This window comes from Marmota marmota, unplaced genomic scaffold (assembly GCF_001458135.2).
Source record: "Marmota marmota marmota unplaced genomic scaffold, marMar, whole genome shotgun sequence".
NCBI lineage: Eukaryota > Metazoa > Chordata > Mammalia > Rodentia > Sciuridae > Marmota > Marmota marmota.
Genome location: NW_025999983.1, coordinates 10,053,229 through 10,072,485, shown reverse-complemented (window position 1 = coordinate 10,072,485; position 19,257 = coordinate 10,053,229). Strand labels below are relative to the sequence as shown.

The following is a 19,257-nucleotide window of genomic DNA, read 5'->3' as shown; positions in this document are numbered from 1 at the left end:
AACTCTTGGTGTTTTACCAAGTAGAAATTAAGGTAAATGACTACATTTTTCTTTTCCAGCTCTTACTCAGAAAGACTATGTCCCTCAAAATGCATCATCTAAAACATGCTTGAAGAGTAGTTGATTATGTATCCAAAATGAATATTTTCTGAAGACTGTGTTACCCATTTTCAATATCTGTTGTAAGGAAGTCTACCCAGGCTGTACTGGACAGACTGACTGTGCTTGCAGATTGTTCTTAGGTGCTGTGATGTTGATGAGAAAGTGATCCTAATTTGGATTTTATTTTGGGTGTCATCCATATGATGTTTTATGAAAGAAATGACTTCACATTATCATTAGCACAAAGAATTTAATATTTGGGTCATTTCTTAACCTTATTGAACAGTTTTATTTATTTATTTTTTGACAGAGAGGGATTATGTCACAATTTATTCATATTTAAAACAGAGAAGCCCAGTTGTAAGTATATATGTTAATAAAATAAAAATGATAATTTTGTGTCCCAAAGAGGAGGTTTTCTTTCTGTCTATACCATGGCATGTATGCATTCTTCTCAGTAGGCAAACTAGCACTGCAGAAGAATAATTGATTGCAGTAAGTGAGAAGAAACCATTAGATCTACTGGACAAGGTGCTTCAAGTACATTGACAGGTTTCACTTATTGAACAGTTTTATATGTGTCAGGGCTTCTTGCCATCATGGCAAGAATATGGGCATCAGACACACGTGGTGCCTGCTGTGTGTTTTGCACTGTATTTGATTGTGGAGTCCTTTGGTGACTAGGGCCCGATGATTAAGGACAAGTAAACATGTCCACTGAGGCAGCGTAAGGAAGTTTTGTTAGGGGGGCACTTCTCATAGACTAGATTGAGGATTGGGGTAGGAACAGAAGGCACCTGCTGATCAGCTAAGACTTGGTTGATGAGCAGAAGTTAACCTGATGGAAGCAGGGGCAAGCTGAAGAGCCAGAACCCAGGTTAGAAGATCTGGAAGTTTGGACAGTTACTAGCTGTGTGACCTCAGGCAAGTTACTTTATTTCTCTGTGCTTTATAGTTCCTCATTTCTATAGGAATGAGAAACTATAGTTAATTCATAGAGTTGTGTTTTTTATTTTGAGGAGTAGCCTTTATAAGGTACTGAGTGACTGCCTAGTGCGCAACCCTGTCCAGCCCCTCTGTTTCTCTTTACCTTGTCAAATGTCTAGTCAAAGTTAGTTACTGAGCATTTCTAAAATGTCTGTTGTAGTTTTTATGTTTCTTAAAAAAATAGTCATACTTTTAAGAAAGGAAAAATAACTTCAAAATATTGATATTTGAAGAATTTAGTTTTGCTCTTATCAAACTATCAACAAATACTTTGTGACCTAGGTGTGTAGGGCCCTGGTCTGTCCAGATAAATATGTATCCAGAGAATATTTGTAAGCTTTTGAACATTGTGTTCCCTGTTTAGCATAAAGGGATCCTTAGGTCACTAAGTAAATATTGGTGAATAAATTAATCAAGATAGTTTGTGGGAGATTTTTGTATTGCTTCCTATTCCACTTAATTGGAAATATGGATTGAACAGCTCTGGCCTCTAAGCGATTTAAATTTTGAGTTGAGGGAAGTTGTTGGTAGGCAGACAACTTCCAAATTGGACTTTTGCTTCTAATTAATTTTCTCCCTGTATTAAATAGGTTAAAATCATAGTCACACTGGTTCGGAGTTTGCTGGCCTTGAGAACCTTCCCTTCCCTGCCTTAGAGCCAGCATCTTCTAATCATTGGATGGGGCAGGAAGGGCCGGTCCTGCAGTGGAGACTTGCTCACAGTTCTGGGTTTCATCCCCTTCACCTGGTGTCCGTCCTGTATGATGAGTGAGACCTTGTCCTTCCTCCTCCACTTGAGATTGTTCAGAACCATGAGCACTTTTAAACACCAGTATTTTATTCAGCAATTGGTTAATGAAAACTGGAGGCAAAAAGCAGTTTTGTATTTTGTCTTAGTAAGTGATTAGTGAGAAGGAGAGAATGAGGGGTAATGGAGAAGAGGAATTGTATTTAAGACAGTGACGCTTGAATAACTTAAAGGAATATGATTTTTGTATCCTAAATATCCTTTTGTGGACTAAGTAGTTTCATGCTTCATTGAAAAGCTAATGCAAAGAAGTTGTAGTCAGCTGGTAAGATATTTGAGCCAACCAGTTGTCAGTATGTTGAAGTTTTATTAGCGAATCTAGAAATTTCATATAAATCATTTTTTGAAGAGGGACTTCTGCTAGCATAGCTAAACTGGTGAAGCTGAAATCTGTATTTGTTTTATGTATGTGGTAATTTTTAGGGACTGGGAAAGTATTTCATATGTGAAATAAACTAGGTAGTGTGTACAGCATCACATGATCAAAATATTTCCCCCTTGCTGTTGCCAGAAGCTATCTATTGCTTTTCAACAATCTTACTTGTTGGGCATCATGCCAAGATGTTTAAGACAGCCCCTTACGTGAGCCGCTCCATTCTTAACCTCTCTGACTGAAGTGCCGTGACCTTCACACATGTAGATTAGCCATGTGCTCTGTGAATTGAAACTTGCTGCCTCAGGAAGAAAGGGTTTTTCTTTTTATTCCACTGGGAATTTGACAGCCATTCATCCCTGACCTGGGCAGAGGTAATGCAAGGAAATTGGATTCACATGGAACGTGCACAGACAGCCCAGGCAGTTTGGACAGGCAGGCGGGCTTTCTCCCTGGGCCAGCGCGAAAGCTCGCGCGGTGTGGGTGATGGACGTGCCGAGGTGCAGGACCTGCAGTGCAGCAGCCAGCCAGATGGAAGGACAGTGTTGACTTAGAAAAAGAAGTTCTCATTGTGGGCTCTTCTAATAAGTTCTGACTACTCTTTCTCTTCCTTTCCAACCTGTGTTTGAAATCTCTTGAATTTTTGTTCATTTCTTAAATGATACTTTAGAATTAAATACTTTTAATACTGTGGGCAGACATGTGGCCTTAGATGCATTTAATTTAGGTGGACCTTTCAAAGAAACACAGAGATACGTTTCTGACACTTGTATGACAGCTCTTCTTGGCTTTGTGCAGTAAAATTCTGAAATGAATTGGTGCTTAGAATTCAACTCACATGAGAGTTCTCACTCAGTTTTGTAATGATTAATAACTGTAATTGATGAACAATGAAATTTTGGATAAAACTAGAGTTATTAGGTAAAATAGTTTTAAAAGAAGTTTATCTTTGCCTTGTCAATGTACACACTTGGAATTAAAGTACAACTCAGTATAAATAATAGTCATGATACTTGATTAGGTTGATACACAGAGTATTCAGAAGGAAATTTCTCTTTCTGAGAATAATAGGTCTGAAGTAGTACTCCAGCTAGTTTCTTGGCAAAAGGAGGGTGATTAGGGCAGTTGAAAACTTACGAATGCTTTTGTGTGGCTTTCAGGCTGAGCGTTTCTGTGTACACTAGGGCTAATGAAATACTATTAGGCATCAGAGCCTCTGTCCCAGGTGCTGGGAATTTTTCTTGATACGCAGCTCTTTCCTTGGGGTATGAAAGAGGTGATTCCTTCGGACATCTGTGCGGGGCGTGTGCCTAATGGATGCAGTGGGCTAAGGGGGAAGCAAAGTCATCTTCTGACCTGAGGAAGACTTGCTTCTTTTTCCTGTGAGGAACAATAAGATTATTAGGAAAAGTGTCTGATCATGACCACACAGAATGTGTTGCTTTCAGGGCTCTTCATTCATTGAAGATGTGAAGGTGACAGTCCCTGGAGGACAGGACTGTAGTGCTGCTGGCATGTTTGGGTGCAGCTGGAAAGATGGAGCAGCAAGTACATCCCCATCTGCTGAAGGAAGAGTGGATGTGGAGGGTGACAGCCCCCCAGGAGGCAGACAGGAACTCTGGTTGGAGAATCCTCAAGGCTGGCCTGTAACCAAGCATAGGGTAGTCCTCCTGGGAGAGCAGAGGGCACCAGTGCAGGAGAGTGGCCAGCGGGGTGCAGACGAGGCAAGAAAAATATCAGTGTGAGTGAGTCAGTAGCCGGGCTTGTATGATTTTTGAAAAGGGTGATCTGCCTGGGGCCCTGAGATGGGGAAATGAACTTAGCCTCTCATTCTGGTCAGGATGACTGGTAAAACTGGTAAATGTTTGCTTCTTCTCAAATGAAGAATTGCAGCTTTAGAAACTTGACTAATAGTGTGGTGTTCCGTAGTAGGAACAGCTGCAGTTATTGGATACCTACTGTGTGTGCCAGGCACACTGCATCTCCCAACAGTCTTGTAAGTCTGTTTGATAGACGAGCAAACTGGTAGAATTAAGGAGTTTTTCTCAAATCCAGTTGTGCATCAGGACCACCCTTGGGAGTAGACATTCACAGGCCACCATTGGGCTGCGGAGTCTGCCTCTTCTCTGGAAGGCCATTGAAGAGCTGGAAGTAATACTTCAATAAGCGTACTTTTTGGTCATTGTTAATACATGTAAAAGTACATTGTTATAACTGCAGGGTTTTATTGTAAGACTCCACAGTCACTATCAGACAAAGATGAGAAAAGCAGCCGTGCTGCAAGGGCACAAGGGTGGCTATTGGGTTTTTCCCATAGTGTTACTGAGCATTAATTTACATTCACCCGTCAGGGGAACTGCATACCACAGTCTAGTTCATTGCTTAGGGTTATCAAAGGACACTGTAAAATAATGTATTGATGTTTAAAGAGAAGTGTAGATTCTCTTCCATCTGGACTTATTTCAGTGTGGCTGTTACTGGAGTTTCTCGGGTGGGGAGTGATGAACTCCATTGAGAGCAGCCCATAGTAGGTACTCAGTCACTTTGGATAAAAGAATAGATAGCAGATTGGACAGTGTCACAGGTCACTTGTGTTATGAGGCCAGAGGCTGTGAATCCCAAGAAACAGGATTGCAAGAAAATAGAGAGGCCTGGTGAAAGGCAGGGGCCAGAAGGTTGGAGAGAGGAGAAAAACTATAGGCAACAGAAAGAATTGTAAAGTAAGAAACCAACAGAATAAAATGTAATATTCATTACATGCCCAAAGTGAACTGTTATGATAGTGAAAATTATCAACTAAACACCAACATCAACATCAACAACCCCCCCCCCCGCCCCCCGCCCGGTGCTGGGGACTGAACCTTGCACATGCCAGGTAGGTGCTCTACCATTGACCTACACCCCCAGTGCACAAAATTATTAAAAGAATCAAGCCATTAGTCCACAGCGTACAAAGAAAAACAGATGTACGCAGAAAACTCCCCTGCTTCTTTGGCAGAGTTGTTCTATGACGTGCGATTATAATTATCTGTTGCCACATGGCCCCTTTGGAGCCAGAGCGGTTGGTGCTGGGCTCAAAGCGTTGGGGTGGGTGCTGAGACCCTTTCTGTCATTCTTTGGTTTTGTCTTATGGGTAGGCTCAGTACTGGAAAAAGCTTCCCTATCTTTCTTTTTAAAAAGTTATCAATGACCAAATCTCACAGTTTGGCTCACAGTGCTGTCTTATACAAGCAATATCAGTTAAATTTCAGTTAACCAATACTGTAGAAGTGTCTGAGCAGGAGGAAAGATCAGAGTGCTGGCTCCATTCTGTTGTCTGACTTTTCAACTTGTTTTCCTTGCTTCCTGCTCACTCCTTAACTTGAAGCTGAGATATAGTTCCAAATGACATCCCCCATAATGCTGTTTTAGCCTAGAATTAAATGAAAACTTGTGTCACTTGTGTCTCATTTCCTCTTTTATATTAATATTTCATTTTACTTTATTGTTTAGAATATTATATCATTACTGATTTAATCCCAGAGATAGCAGAACCAACTGGCTACACGGGTGGAAGTGGTAGCCTTTATCATAGAGCAGCAGTACAGCGGAATCAAGAACTGAACATTGTTTAACATGAGGACAAGGACATTTATAGATAGGTGCAAAATAGACATCCTTGTTTGCAGCCTAGAACTCATTGTTCCAAGTTGGTTTTAGTGATATAGGAAGGAATACTGCCATGTACAAGACAGTGTGATGGGGGCATTGATTACCATGAAAGTTTGCTCCTGGATTGAAAAACTGAAACCTAAAAGCATAGGTCAAGAGGAGCTGGGGTTGGGCTGGGGCTGTGGCTTAGTGGTAGAGTGCCCGTCTTGCATGTGTGAGGCACTGGGTTCGATCCTCAGCATCACATAAAAATAAATAAAGATACTGTGTCCACCTACAACTAAAAAAATATATATATATATAAAAAAAAGGAGCTGTGGCTGTGGCTAGTGGTAGAGCACTTGCCTGGCATGTGTGACACACTGGGTTCGATTCTCAGTACCACATATAATAAATGAACAAAATAAAGGCCCATTTAAGAAAAAGGAATCTCTTTTAAAAAAAGCATAGGACAAGAGAAAAAAATGGGACACTTTCAAAATGTTTATTTAGTAATGGGACTATGTATGAACATGTGATAAGTCAGTTCATAAAGGAACTATCATAGTTATTTCTGAAATTTATAAATGCTCGGCATGCACAGCTTACGTCACATAAGTGACATTTTCACTGTAAGTGGTTGAAGTCACAACTTGTGTCCCCATTGCCACCTTTGTCTCCTCAGCCAGAGAGGACAAGGTGGTATAGACACAGAGTTCTCATCTGACCCCACGAGCAGAAACCATATGGCATTGTATGAAGAAACCATATGGGATTTTTGAAGGTGTTCTTGTTTCAGATCTGCCTACCTGCTTATTCCAGGCCTTGCTTTTGGGCATGTTGGGTTTGAGATGTGCTTTGGACAGCTCATTTGGTGTAAAGAAAACAGGGACACAGAGTGGGATGGGCCCTTAGGGCCTGTGTGTACTTCTGTGTTCTTTGAAAGTGGGGGTTCCTGAGATTGCTTTTGGGAGCGCGTGCATGGAAAAGACAGCAGAGCAGTAGCATTTAAGGGGTGAGAGGGAGATGGAACCTGGTGGAGGTCCACGGCAGCCTGGGAAGCAGGGGCTTCTGGAGGAAAGATGGGCACAGCCATGCTGAGCACTGAGGAGCGTCCATGAGAGTGGAGGCGGCACTGTGGCCATTGGTGTCCACATCAGTGGAAGAATCAGGCAGGAAGCAGGTTGCACAGGTCCACGAATGAACAGGAAATGAGAAAGGGGCTTCACGATGGTTGAATGAGAAATGGGGTTTCTCGTTTGAGTTTTAACAGCTTTAGTTAGTTGGAAGACAGAGGTAGAAAACTCATGCTTACCGTCGGCTCTCTGTGTGCCCAGGCACCATTTGGGCTTCTCCTGTCATGGCTCCCTAAATGTCCCCTGACCCTTTGCTCTAGTTTATTGGAGCTGCTCAGGCAAGGATGGAAGGCCTGTCTTTCTGTGTGCCTCCAGTGCCTGGGGTCATGTCTGGCATGGGGAGGGACTCTTTGTGCTTGTTATCTGAGTCCTCTTACCTAATCCTTGCAGCAATCCTAGGTGACAGATTTTGCTGTCTGTCCTCATTTGATAGAATCTAAGAACGCAGGATGGGGTGGGGAACACATGTGCTTTGCCCAGGCCATCAGGCAATGGCACTGGGAGTCAGACCTGAGCTGTGATTTCAGAGTGCAGGCGGCTCCTTTGTTGTGTTAAGAGTGTTGCTCATTTCACTTCCCCTGTAGGCTGAGGGGGAAGAGCCACATTTGCACAAATAAAATTTATGAACATTTCCAGAAAATAAGTTTTGTAATATTGTGAAGTACCAGTGTGTTTTGGGTGCTCTTTTCCACTTTGGTCACCTTGAAGCAGTGTATCAGCTGGTCTGGTGGAGACATCTCTGAATGCCTGGAGAAACTTCTTACACCAGAGATCACTGTGTTTTGGGAATCAGCTCTGTGGTAGTGATCTTGGGTATGGTGATGGCTAGTTGGTGTAAAGTTACTATTGTACGTTTTCTTCTTACCTTCTCTGAAGTCTTGGATTTTAGGGTGGTCACTCAGGATTGGATACTAAAAATATCTTGTTTTTCTCTGTGTGTGTGTGGATTTGTTGATATTAAAATCTTTGGTAACACAGGAATATATTTTTTACTATGTATTTATAATAAACCCACTGTTTAAATTACAATTCACAAAAATGTCCCCTTATAAGTATTACAGGTTGTAGGTCAGATTCCCTCATTGTACCTGAAACCTCAAAGGGAGATCAATTGTTTTGCCATTGTACTGACATATTAAGTATTGAATGATTAAAAATATAAAGCAGTTTACTGAATGGTGAGTAGGTGTCAAGACAACGCTAAGAACTCTACATATATTTTCTCTGCAGCAGGCTCTGTTTTTGCTCTTGCTTTACAGAGAAGTAGGCCAAGGTCCAGCCTGGGCGAGTCCAGGTCAATATCCAGGAAGAGGAACCTGGGCCTTCTGACTCTGCCTTTTTAGACCCTGTGCTGTCTTGGTCTCAGGTGGGTGGAGTGAGTACAGTTTTACAGGAGGTCTGAATTTATGTCTCAGATGTTGTTGGTATAACTAGGATTTCGTTTGTTTGCTTGTTTGCATTTACAATATCTTGACATTCTGTGAGGATATTGAAAAACTTGAAGAAAGATCTCCCTTCCCATAGGGGACATCATTTGGTTAGAAAGAGAGACAAAGTGGAATCGCTGCTCAATAGGAAGATTCTCAGCCAGCAGGTGAAACAAGGGTCATTTTCTTCTTTGAAGGGGTCCTGAGAGGCATAGCTCTAAGGCACCTGCTGGGGCCCCGTTTCCCCATGGCCGACATCATTACTGTGCATATCCCTCTGCCCCACTGTTAGAAGCAGATATGGAGTATGGTGTTTCTTTTTGATGAGAATGTGAACCCTTTTTGTACTTGGGCTAGTGTTCATTACCATCCACTTTCCACAGAGAAAGAAAACTCAGGATCAGAACATTAGTGTAAAGAATCTTTTTCTAGCCGAAAGAGCATTCAGCATTAAACATATACTCTAGAACTTCTCCCACTGTGGTAGTTGCTAGCTGTGTGTGGCTATTGAAATTAACATTAAACAAATTAAAAGTTCAGTTCTGAGTTACAGTAGCCATATTATAAGTGTACAGTAGCCTACATGCAGCAGAGATCTAGAACATTCTCATCACTGCAGGAAGTTCTGTGGGACAGCACTCTAGAGCCTTCACTTGAATCTTGTAAAATCTAAGATACTTGAGATCCGTGAGCACTGTGCTCTATTGTCAATGCAGAATGTGACCTTCTGATTTGGATAGCCATAAATAGGACAGGATCTTGAGTGTATTCATCATTATTTTTGAAACTATCCTTGATGTAATCATCAGTACACATGAATTGTCGTGATCTCAAATAACAAAATAATTGTGAAAACAACACAATAGGGCTTCTTTTACTTGATTCTATTTTATAGCCACGGAAAATTCATGTAAGGATGCTGAGTGTTTTCTGCTGCATGTCTGAAAGTGGAACTTGGTTTCTGTCTGTATCGCAGTGTGAACTTCACCCAGTGGCCTGGAGTTGGAATACCAGTTATGCATTAGTTGGAATAATACTGTTATATATTTTGCTGTGGAAAAAATCAAATTGCTTTCTTGACTAAAATGTTGTAACTCTTCATAGCAAATGAGGCGTGAAACACATTGTCGAAAGGATGGAGACCCAGTTTTAGCAGCACTGTGCCTTTGGCTGTTGGCGCTGCTCTAGCGAGGTGTGAGCCTGGTCCACTCTCCCAGCTCCTGCTGGCTTTCAAAGCTCTGCCCTGGAGGACCTGGGTCTGGGTCAGACCCTTCTGAAGTGTTAGATGTAGCATTGCCATGTGGATGATTAGGAGGGAGTGTGGGCTGTGAATTGGAAGTAAACTTGTGCTTGTTAACATTTTACTTCACATTATCATTAGATGAAGCAAAAATACATTTTTAGTCTCTGAAAGCTTGATTATGTTATGTCAGTAATTCTTTATGCCCAGATTCTTTTCTGTTCATTCAGTGTGTATTTCTACTGAGAAAAATGCTCTCCTTTCTTGGATTTAGTAATTTTAGTAATAATACTTGAACCGAAGTATATTATGAAGTGTTTAAATCGTGGACTTTCGACTTTCAAAATATCAAATGTTGGTTCAAAAATAGCTAGAGAACGCTTCAGATTTTTGAGTACTCCTTCACTTTTTTAAAAAAATATTTTTAGCTGTAGATGGACACAATATCTTTATTTTTTATTTATTTTTTTAATGTGGTGCTGAGAATTGAACCCAGTGCCTCACACATGCTAGGCAAGCGCTCTACCACTGAGCCACAACTACAACTACAAAAATACAGCCCCATTTTTTTATTTTGAAGCTTCTGTTTAGATTCTTGGGTCAGAATTTCTTAATATGTAGTTACAGCTTCCATAGTCCACGAGGACTCTTAATTTCAAAGGAAGGCCGCAGAATGGCCAGAAGGGTTGTTCCATGCAGAGAGTGAGGGGAAAGGTTTTGAGTGGAGAAAGATTATGAATTGGCCTTGTTTTTCTATGGTTAGATATAAGGGTTATTTTTTTTATACTAGTAAGTATTTTTGGCATCTTGTAGACATAAATTCATGTGTCTGTGTCTGTGTCTGTATGCAATGTCACCAGTTATATTAATGCAGTTTTATTTAACATAAATGCAAGTGTGGAAAACAGAAAAAGCACAAGCTGGTCACACCAAGAGCCAACGGTGCCTCTGCCACTGCAGGTATGGTTTGACTTCTAAGGGGGCATGTGTGGCTGTGAACATGGTTTTCTGTTGTTCCCCTCATTGTTTTTGTTTACTTGCTGCCCTTGAAATAGGTGTTTGTGAGACACATTGTAAATTGATTGTACAGCTTCCAGGCTCTACTGGCTTACTCACTCACTGGATGGACTAGTACGTAGAGATAATTGATAATTGAGGTGTTTTTTTTTGTATCTGATCTTGTACATTTCTTGAGCCTTTTTAATGAATATTTAAGAGTCAACATCTTTTTTTTTTTTTTTTTGGTCCTGGGGATTGAACTCTGGGGCACTTGACCACTGAGCCACATTCCCCAGTCCTATTTTATATTTTATGTAGAGACAGGGTCTCACTGAATTGCTTAGGGCCTTGCTGTTGCTGAGGATGGCTTTGAACTCACAAATCTCCTGCCTCAGCCTCTGGAGCCTCTGGGATTACCGGTGTATGCCACCATGCCTGGCAGGAATCTGCATCTCCAGTCTGGAATGCAGTCCGGGTTTATGAAGTTACGTAACAGAAATGCATGTATATGCTCCGTGAGTTTTCACACACAGAGGAATGATAGTGTTGGGAAGACTGTAGGGGTGGGACTGGCCTTTCTAAGAGGGCGCCAGGATGGTCTCCTTCCCCACTTTGGCTTTGCTCACAGGTGTGAGCCCTCTGGCTCTATTCTCCTTGCACCTTCATCCCTCTGTGTACTTAGCTGTTTTGCACTTACCTGGACTGAAGCTTCACTTCTGTTTTTATTTATGACTCCCTGCTCCCTTCTCTTTTGTTTAGTTTTGCTTTCAAGGGATGTTCTTTCTTGCTTTTATTCTTTTTCCTTTTCTTCTAGTTCTTCCCGTCGCTTCTTAGCTATTCACCAAATGAATGGATCCATGCCTGGCCTTTGGTGGCTTTTATACAGTGTTTGTCCAGTGTGTCTGTTGTTACCTATTGCCCTTTTCATCATATTTACTAGACACCCAGCCTCATGCCGTCATATGCAGAATAGGGATGGCAACACCTAATTTACATGATTATATTGAGGACTAAATTAGATGAGGCATGTAAAATGCACGGCACAGTATAAGACAGCACTGTTAAATGCTGGCAGTGGCAGTGGCAAAAATTGTAGTGTGGAATTTCTGGTATGATGGGATGAAAAATGTTTCTAAAGAATACCTCTCTCTATTGAACTGGATTGATAAGCAGGGGCAGATCATAGAGAGCTCTGCGGATCATGAAGGGAAGATTATATCTTATTCTATATGAATAGAAACCACTGAAGAATTTTATTACCAGGAGATGTGATTTGGTTGGCAAGACAAAACAAAAAATGAAGGCCTCTGTTATATCTTAATGTCTGTATCTCTTGTTCCCCTTAAAATAATAAAACTTAAAGACTGGGCAGTATTACTAGTTGCAAATATTTATGAGGTGACATGTAATTGGAACAAGAGTTTGACAAATGCAACATCTTGCTAAATTCAGAACCTTGATCATGGACTCTTAACTGCTGACTGCTTACAAAAAGCAACCCTCCTTTATCTTCTAGGCCCAGGTAGATTTTCTGGGGGAGCCCTTGTGTTCCTGGAGTGTGGTCTTTACTGCTTGTTTTTGCATCTTCAGGCCCATCTGGGGTGGATGCTGCTGTCATTGTCCAGCCTTCAGCTGGAATCCCCCACTCTGCCATTTGTGTTTTATGAGACGGATGACAATAATACCTAGCGTCTGGGGGTAGTTAGCCAGTGTTCTCTAAACTGTGCTTGGTAGTGCTGCCATTGCTGAGGAACATTATCCAACAGCTGGTGTTGATTGCCTCTAGAATGTTCGTTGTCCTGCTTCCAGTTCCTAGAAATACTTCTTCTGTCCTTTGCTTTGATTTCTTAACTTTCTATACCTGGGGGTTGGGGAAGGAAAAGGAGTCACATACATTTTGCAACTTTGAAGCCTTGTGATGTAATTTTTTTCTGTTTTTTGCAGTTTAGAAAGCTCAGTCTTTTTTAAAAAATATTTTTTAGTTGTCAGTGGACCTTTATTTTGTTTATTTTTATGTGGTGCTAAGTGCCAGATAGTAAATACTTTAGACTTTGTGGGCTAGATGACATTTGTTTCAACTACTCACCTCCTTTTTTTTGGTACTGTGGATTGAACTCAGGGGCACTTGACCACTGAGCCCTATTTCCCCAGCTCTATTTTGTGTTTTATTTAGAGACAGGGTCTCACTGAGTTGCTTAGGGCCTTGCTTTTGCTGAGGCTGTCTTTGAACTCATGATCCACCTGCCTCAGCCTCCTGAGCTGCTTGGATTACAGGCGTGTGCCACCATGCCCAGCTCAACTATTCATCTATCTTTATGTAGCACTGAAGCAGACATGAGTTGGAGGCTGTATGCCAATATCAGTGCTGAAATTTGAATTTTATATAATTTCGTATATCATAAAGCTTTTTTTTTTTTTTTTTGCTCCTTTTCCCTCAGCCATTTAAAAAGGTTAAAAAAAAAAAGTTCTTAGTTTGTTGGCCCAACAAAAACAAGTGGATCAGATTTTGCCTGAGGGACCACAGTCAACTGTCAACTGCTTGTCAAGAGATACTTCTTCATTTCAGGTTCCATCCAAATCTTGTACCTCGTCCCCAGTTAGGAGTCTTTGTTTACACAGCTCTCTATTCTCAGGGATTATAAGTAGCACTTTGGGAGGATTTTAGATCCCTGGGATGAAGGACCTGGGGTCCAGAGGGAGGAAAGCAGATTGTCTGATTTTACAGATTCATAAACAAGAAACTTGTACATCTTAAACAGTCTTCTTGATTTTCCGTACAGAGAGTGTCTTTCATCTTACTTTTTTACTGCTTGCCGTTTAATTGAGGTTATTCATGTTTTAGGCACTCTGTCAGTTACTTCTTATTATTCCCTGAAGTTTTGAGGTTTATTCTTTTTTTTTTTAATTACAAAACCATAGTATTTGAATAGTTTCATTATAAAAGATTCAACACTTGAAAAAACAAGTTTACAATCTCTTTTACTGCTTCTGCTTTCTGGAACATTAAGTATACTTTTTTTCTAGTTGACTTTTCATTTTAAAATACTGCATGTGAACATACACAGTCACACGTACACATGTACTGCTATGTGACAGCCTGCTACAGGTGTTCTTCTCTGGCCCCTGCAGCCTCTCCGAGGCATATCACAGTGCTTCTGCTTTTTTCCTTTGGGTGATTTTGAGTGTGGGGGGGAGGAGAGGTTCTTATTGGTCTAAGCAGTCTCCGAACAATGAAAAACCATAAGGTCATTTCTCCTGTGAACCATTGAGTCATTTTGGAATGTCACCTTCTGAGGCAGTTGACAACAGAACTTGCCTGGACGATCAGCGCAGGATCTTCAGGACAGAGCACTGTGTGATGTCTTTTTTTTGACAGCCTCCGGTGCAGTCCTGGGCCTCCCGCATCCTTGAGTGCTGTCCACAACCAAGTTTCTTACCTAGAATGGGCTACAGAAATGCAGGCTCTTGTGGTTAAGCTGTGTGACCGGTGATGCCTTCACCCTGTTGTGTCCCAAAGCAGAGGCAAAGGCAGACATTTCAAAGTAATTGAATTCAGTAATTGAAATTTCAAAAGTAATTGAGAGAAGATGAGTGCATTTCCTATTTAGAAGGCATCAGCTGGTTTTTTTCCCCCTCAAGTTATTTTCATTGTATCTGGTTAGCTTTAGAAATTGGGGAGAGCAGGGAAGAGGGTGTGCGGTGGTATGCTGTGGACAGCAGATGGCTTCAGTTCCCCTTCCTTTATATATACAGTACTAAGTAAATGTCCTTGTCACATGGGAGCTCTAACTTTGTACATAATCTCTCTTGAAGAAAGGCACCTCTGTTGCCTGCTTGGTGTCCATCATGTGGTGCTTTTGCAAGTGTGGCCCGAGTTTAAGTTGACCACAAACCAGAACAGTTAGTGTTATATGGTCCACGTGCCATGCCATGGATTTCCTTGGAATCACACCTTTATTTTTATTTATTTATTTTTAAATTTTCGTTCTGTTTCTACTTGCACATTTTAAATTTTCAGTTGAAATTTTAAAGATATATTAAGTATACTGGCTCTCCTTAAAGACCTCTTTGTAATCTGTATCCTATATGTGCAAATTGAAAATAAGAACATTATCTGGTTAGTTTGTTAATAAAGACTTATACATTAATTGTAAATTCTCTGTTTACTGGTTTTAAAATATAAGGGACTATCCTTTCCTTGTTTTTGCTTGATGTAAGAAAAAAAGTTTTTAATTACCAAATATTTTTAGAAGTACTAAATTTCTTGATTAAAAACAGTGTTAAGGGTTTTTTAATTTCATTGAGCTTTGGGGAAAAATATCTTAAATTCTGTGCATATGAGTTTGCTTTATCTGAGTGACTCTGAATTAGTCAAAATAACATGGCTCAGCAAATCTGAAATACCACTTTTAGAGGCATTTATTCATTGTATCTGTTTTACTCAGTTGATTTGCTGTTAATTATTTAAAAGTAAAGCACCAATAACCTCGATTTATAAAGTATCAGGTGCCTAATTTTTGGCCCCTTTATGTTGTTGCATCTGTGGTTTGGAGCTGGCACCAGAAGACTCTCTGAGCTCTGAGGACTGTGGCACGCTGTCATGCCACAGCTGGTCTGCTGGTTACAAAGCGGGCCGCATGTGATGACCACATGGAATCTCCAGCCTTCGTGCCGTGTGCTCTGTGAAAGACACAGTCATTCTGTACACAGGATGTTATAATGGAATATTGACATTTTATTGATCCAGAACCTGTGCATAAATTGCTGTCTTTCTTTTTTAAAAGAAGTTTTACAGTTGTGAAATTTTAGACCCATTTTAATTTCAAGATCTAGATGAAGCGTAATCCCTGGAGTGCTCTTTCACTGTTGCAATATAATCTTTTCATATGATACCTGATTTAGTTGGAAACAAATTAGTAACTGTGCATGCTTAAAGGAAGCAATTTAATAAACAGGATTTTAGAGAAACCTAATCAGAATTGTAAAATGATATAGCAAATCAGTTGCATTATATAGAATTACTTGGTTGATGTAACTCTTAGATGTATGGATAGATCTGTGTGACCTTGTCAAAAGCATTTAAAAATTTTCAGTTCTCACATAAAAAAGGGTGAGAGGAGTCCCTTTTCCCTTGAGTTTGTTGGTTCGTTCAAAAATGTTTTCAAAATATCTTTTTCAACTCTCTTGGGTAGAGGCCAGCTAGATAATGGAGCTGTCAATAGCTGTGACATGGTCTTCCAAATTAAGGTTAGCATACTGGGAAAGCCAGTTTTTTTGGAGATGGGCACTTTGTTATGTGGTCAGGTAGCATGAAAAAAGCAAAGTGGTGTAGCCCTAAACTTGGGAATTGACACAGTTATTCAGGAAACCTGTGCGGCACATAGACAAGGAATGGGTTTGCAGGGTGTGGCCAAGACTGGCGGGGACTGTGGCTCTGACCTCCTGCTTACAGGTGAAATGTGACACATAGATACGCACTTCTAAATAGCAGTAGTTAGTTTTGAGCCCCTTCTTTTCAGTTTTTAAGAATTTCCTATATTGGTAATGTTGCTTTTATTTCTGTGGCTTTTTGAGTTAGAATTTAGGTTTACCTTTCACAGCATATTTTAATTTTCCTATTAAAATGAAATATATGGTGCTAATTTCTGGTATGGCAAGTACATGGTATTATCTTTCATTTGCTGAGGACCCTCGCAGCCCATCTTGTTTTCTAGAGGAGAAAACCTAGGAGGGCTGGAGATGTTGAGGAAGACACCTCCGTCTGGTCATTCTGCTGTAGGAGCTAGAGTTGGATTCTGTCTCCTGGTCCCTGTCACAGAGTGAGGCTGCTTTCCTTGGTCCCTGTTGCATTATATAGAATTACTTGGTTGGTGTAACTCTTAGATTCGCTCTTGCTGCTTAGCTCACTCTCTGATGTCCATGAGACTAGTGAACAGAAATCTGCCACCGGGGCTCCTAAAGGCTGCAATTGAGGTTTCCCTGAAGGTCTGTAAGACAACACAAGAGAGAGATCCTGTTCTGTCCGGTGGTCTTCAGACAAGCTGGACAGGGCAGAGGGTCCTCCAGCTGCGGTCTGAAGGACAAGCAGAGTGAGTAAGAGTTCCCCCGGAGCTGGGGAAGGTGAAGAAACCCTTATCAGCTTCTGGCCAGTGGACTACCCGAACGCCAACACCAGCAGCAGCAGTAGCAGCAACAGGTCATGCCTGGAGGAGGCTCCAAGCAGCACTTGGCTGGATGTGGGAGCCAGGGGCAGCTGTGAGGAATGCAGATGACTTTTACTAACTTGTGGATCAGTTTCCTTTTGCTGCATAACAGATTTAATGGCTTAAAAGAACACACTTTGTTGTCTCAGTTTCTGTGGGTCAGGACCCCAGGCACAACTTATCTGTGTCCTCTGTCCAGGGTCTCACAAGGCTGCGGTCGAGGGACCAGCTGGGCTGCATTCTCCTCTAAACAAGGGAAGGCTCCTGCAGACAGTTGGCAGACTTCTCAGTGACTTCCTTCTTTAGTGCCTCATAGGAGGGAGTCTCTGTCACTTGAGTGTCACTAACCTTTGAAAAGCCCTGTCTGCTAAAGAGCTCACCTGATTAGGTCAGGCCCATCCAGGACACTGTTTTGAGCAACTCGGAGTCAACTGGTTAGGAACTTTGCTTACATTGGCAAAGTTTCTTTATCTTTGCTCTGTTTTCTTAGGTCGGTGCGAGTCAAGAAGAGGAGATCACACAAAACTGTAACAGACATGATGAACCCCAGGGAACCATCTTAGAATTCTGCCAGCTACGTGTTGTGTGTTACACATTAATAGAAACAGCAGTGGTTTGTGTTAGTCTGCTCATGTTGTCATAACAGAATACCACTGACTGAATAGTTTGAACAAGACAAATTTTATTTCTCAAAGTTCTGGAATCCAGCAGTCAGATCAAGGTGCCAGCAAGGTGGCTTTCACTTGGGGCCTCTTCTCTTGAGTTGGAGGTGGTCGCCATCTTTCTGTTGGACTTGGCCGTCTTGTTCGTGTGGGGGGGAGGGGAGGGAACACGAGTGTATATTTGTCTACACTTTTTAAAAAATTTTGATACTGGGGAATGAACTCAGGGTGCTCTACCACAGAGTTACATCTACAGCCCTTTTTAGTTTTTGTTTTAAGACAGGGTCTTGCTGAGGGCCACTCTGAGTTGCTGAGACTGGCCTCGAACTTAAGATGCTCTTGCCTCAGCCTTTTGGCTGATCTGATTTTTCTTTTCATGGGGACATCAGTCCTGTCTGATTGGGTCCACCCCCATGACCTTATTTAACCTTTATTACCTCTTTATAGAACCTAACTCCAAATTCAGTCACATTTGGGAGTTAGGGCTTCAACCTTTGGATTGAGTGTGGAATGGGCACAGTTCAATTCATAGCTGGTAGAATAGTCTGGTTGCATTTTGCTCATGTCAAGGGATATTAATGGAGTGGCTTGGAGAGGAAATTAATGGCCATTACAGATGCCTTCCTAAAAGAGCCTCAGTCAGACCTGGGGAAAACTTCATTCTATGATATTGTTTGGTGGCCCCAGGATTGTTGATACTGTTTGACTTTGTGAGCCCTGTTCTGAACCATCAGTGTGTGCAGCCCAAGAAGTAACCGTAGATATGCGCTCATGGTGCATCTTTCTCCAAGCTCCAAGCCTTGTGTAGACTTCACTTTATCTGTGCCTGGTGAACTTCGGGAAACAGCACTTTCTTGAAAGGGAGGAGCGTGTGGCCCAGAGTTGGGCCTGCCTGCCAACCCCACCCACGGGCTGTGCAGGCCCGAGTGTGCCTGAATGTTCACTCACAGTAGCGGTATCCTGCTAGCCTGCAATGTTGGGGCGGGTGTAATCTGCCAATTAGTTCTTTTACCAGGCCATCAAATAAAAGTACCATTGGTTACAAGATAATAGAGTGAATTTGTAAGGTGATCTTTCTTTTTAAAGGAATTCTGAGGATGTACATAGGAATCAAAATTCAGTGTGCTGAAAGGAAGGTAAAGTACATTTAGTCTCCAGAGGAAGCCTCTTCAGTTCAGAGTGACCCATTTAAAAGAGGACCTATTTGGAACTGGATTGCATCAAATGGGGATTGTTTTAAATCAGCCCCCTCTGTTCTCTGGAAGTTATTGTAAGCCTTTGAAAACAGTTTGGCTTGGTGTGGTCAACCCTACTTTTATGGAAAGCTGTGGATGTGGGAAATGCACCTGTGAGCTTGAGGGGCAAGAGGGGAACCTCAAGATTTAAGTGTTTTTGAAGAATTGGACATTCTTTTTGAAAAGGCAAATTAATAGTAAAGAAAAATAGGATCTTTGCCTAGTGTAGGGCTTACCTGGGTGTATTTGAAATATGATTATATAGGTCATATGGTCTCACTTTGGGAGAATGAGATTCTCAATAACTTAAAAAAGTCCTTACCTTGTTCTGTTCTCGATTATCATTTTATTTTATGTGAAAAAAATCTTTTATATCCTGATCTCTGTTAATTGGTTTTGAGGCAAGGTTTTTAGGTAAAGACTCATCAATTATCAGTAGGACTTTTAGATAGTGA

General features: G+C 41.3%; 1 protein-coding gene across 3 annotated transcripts in view; it reads left to right on the top strand.

Annotated features, from left to right (window-relative positions):
* The window catches only part of Arid1b (AT-rich interaction domain 1B), a 407,120-nt gene that overhangs the window by 8,749 nt on the left and 379,114 nt on the right, over window positions 1–19,257 (top strand). The window lies entirely within an intron of this gene.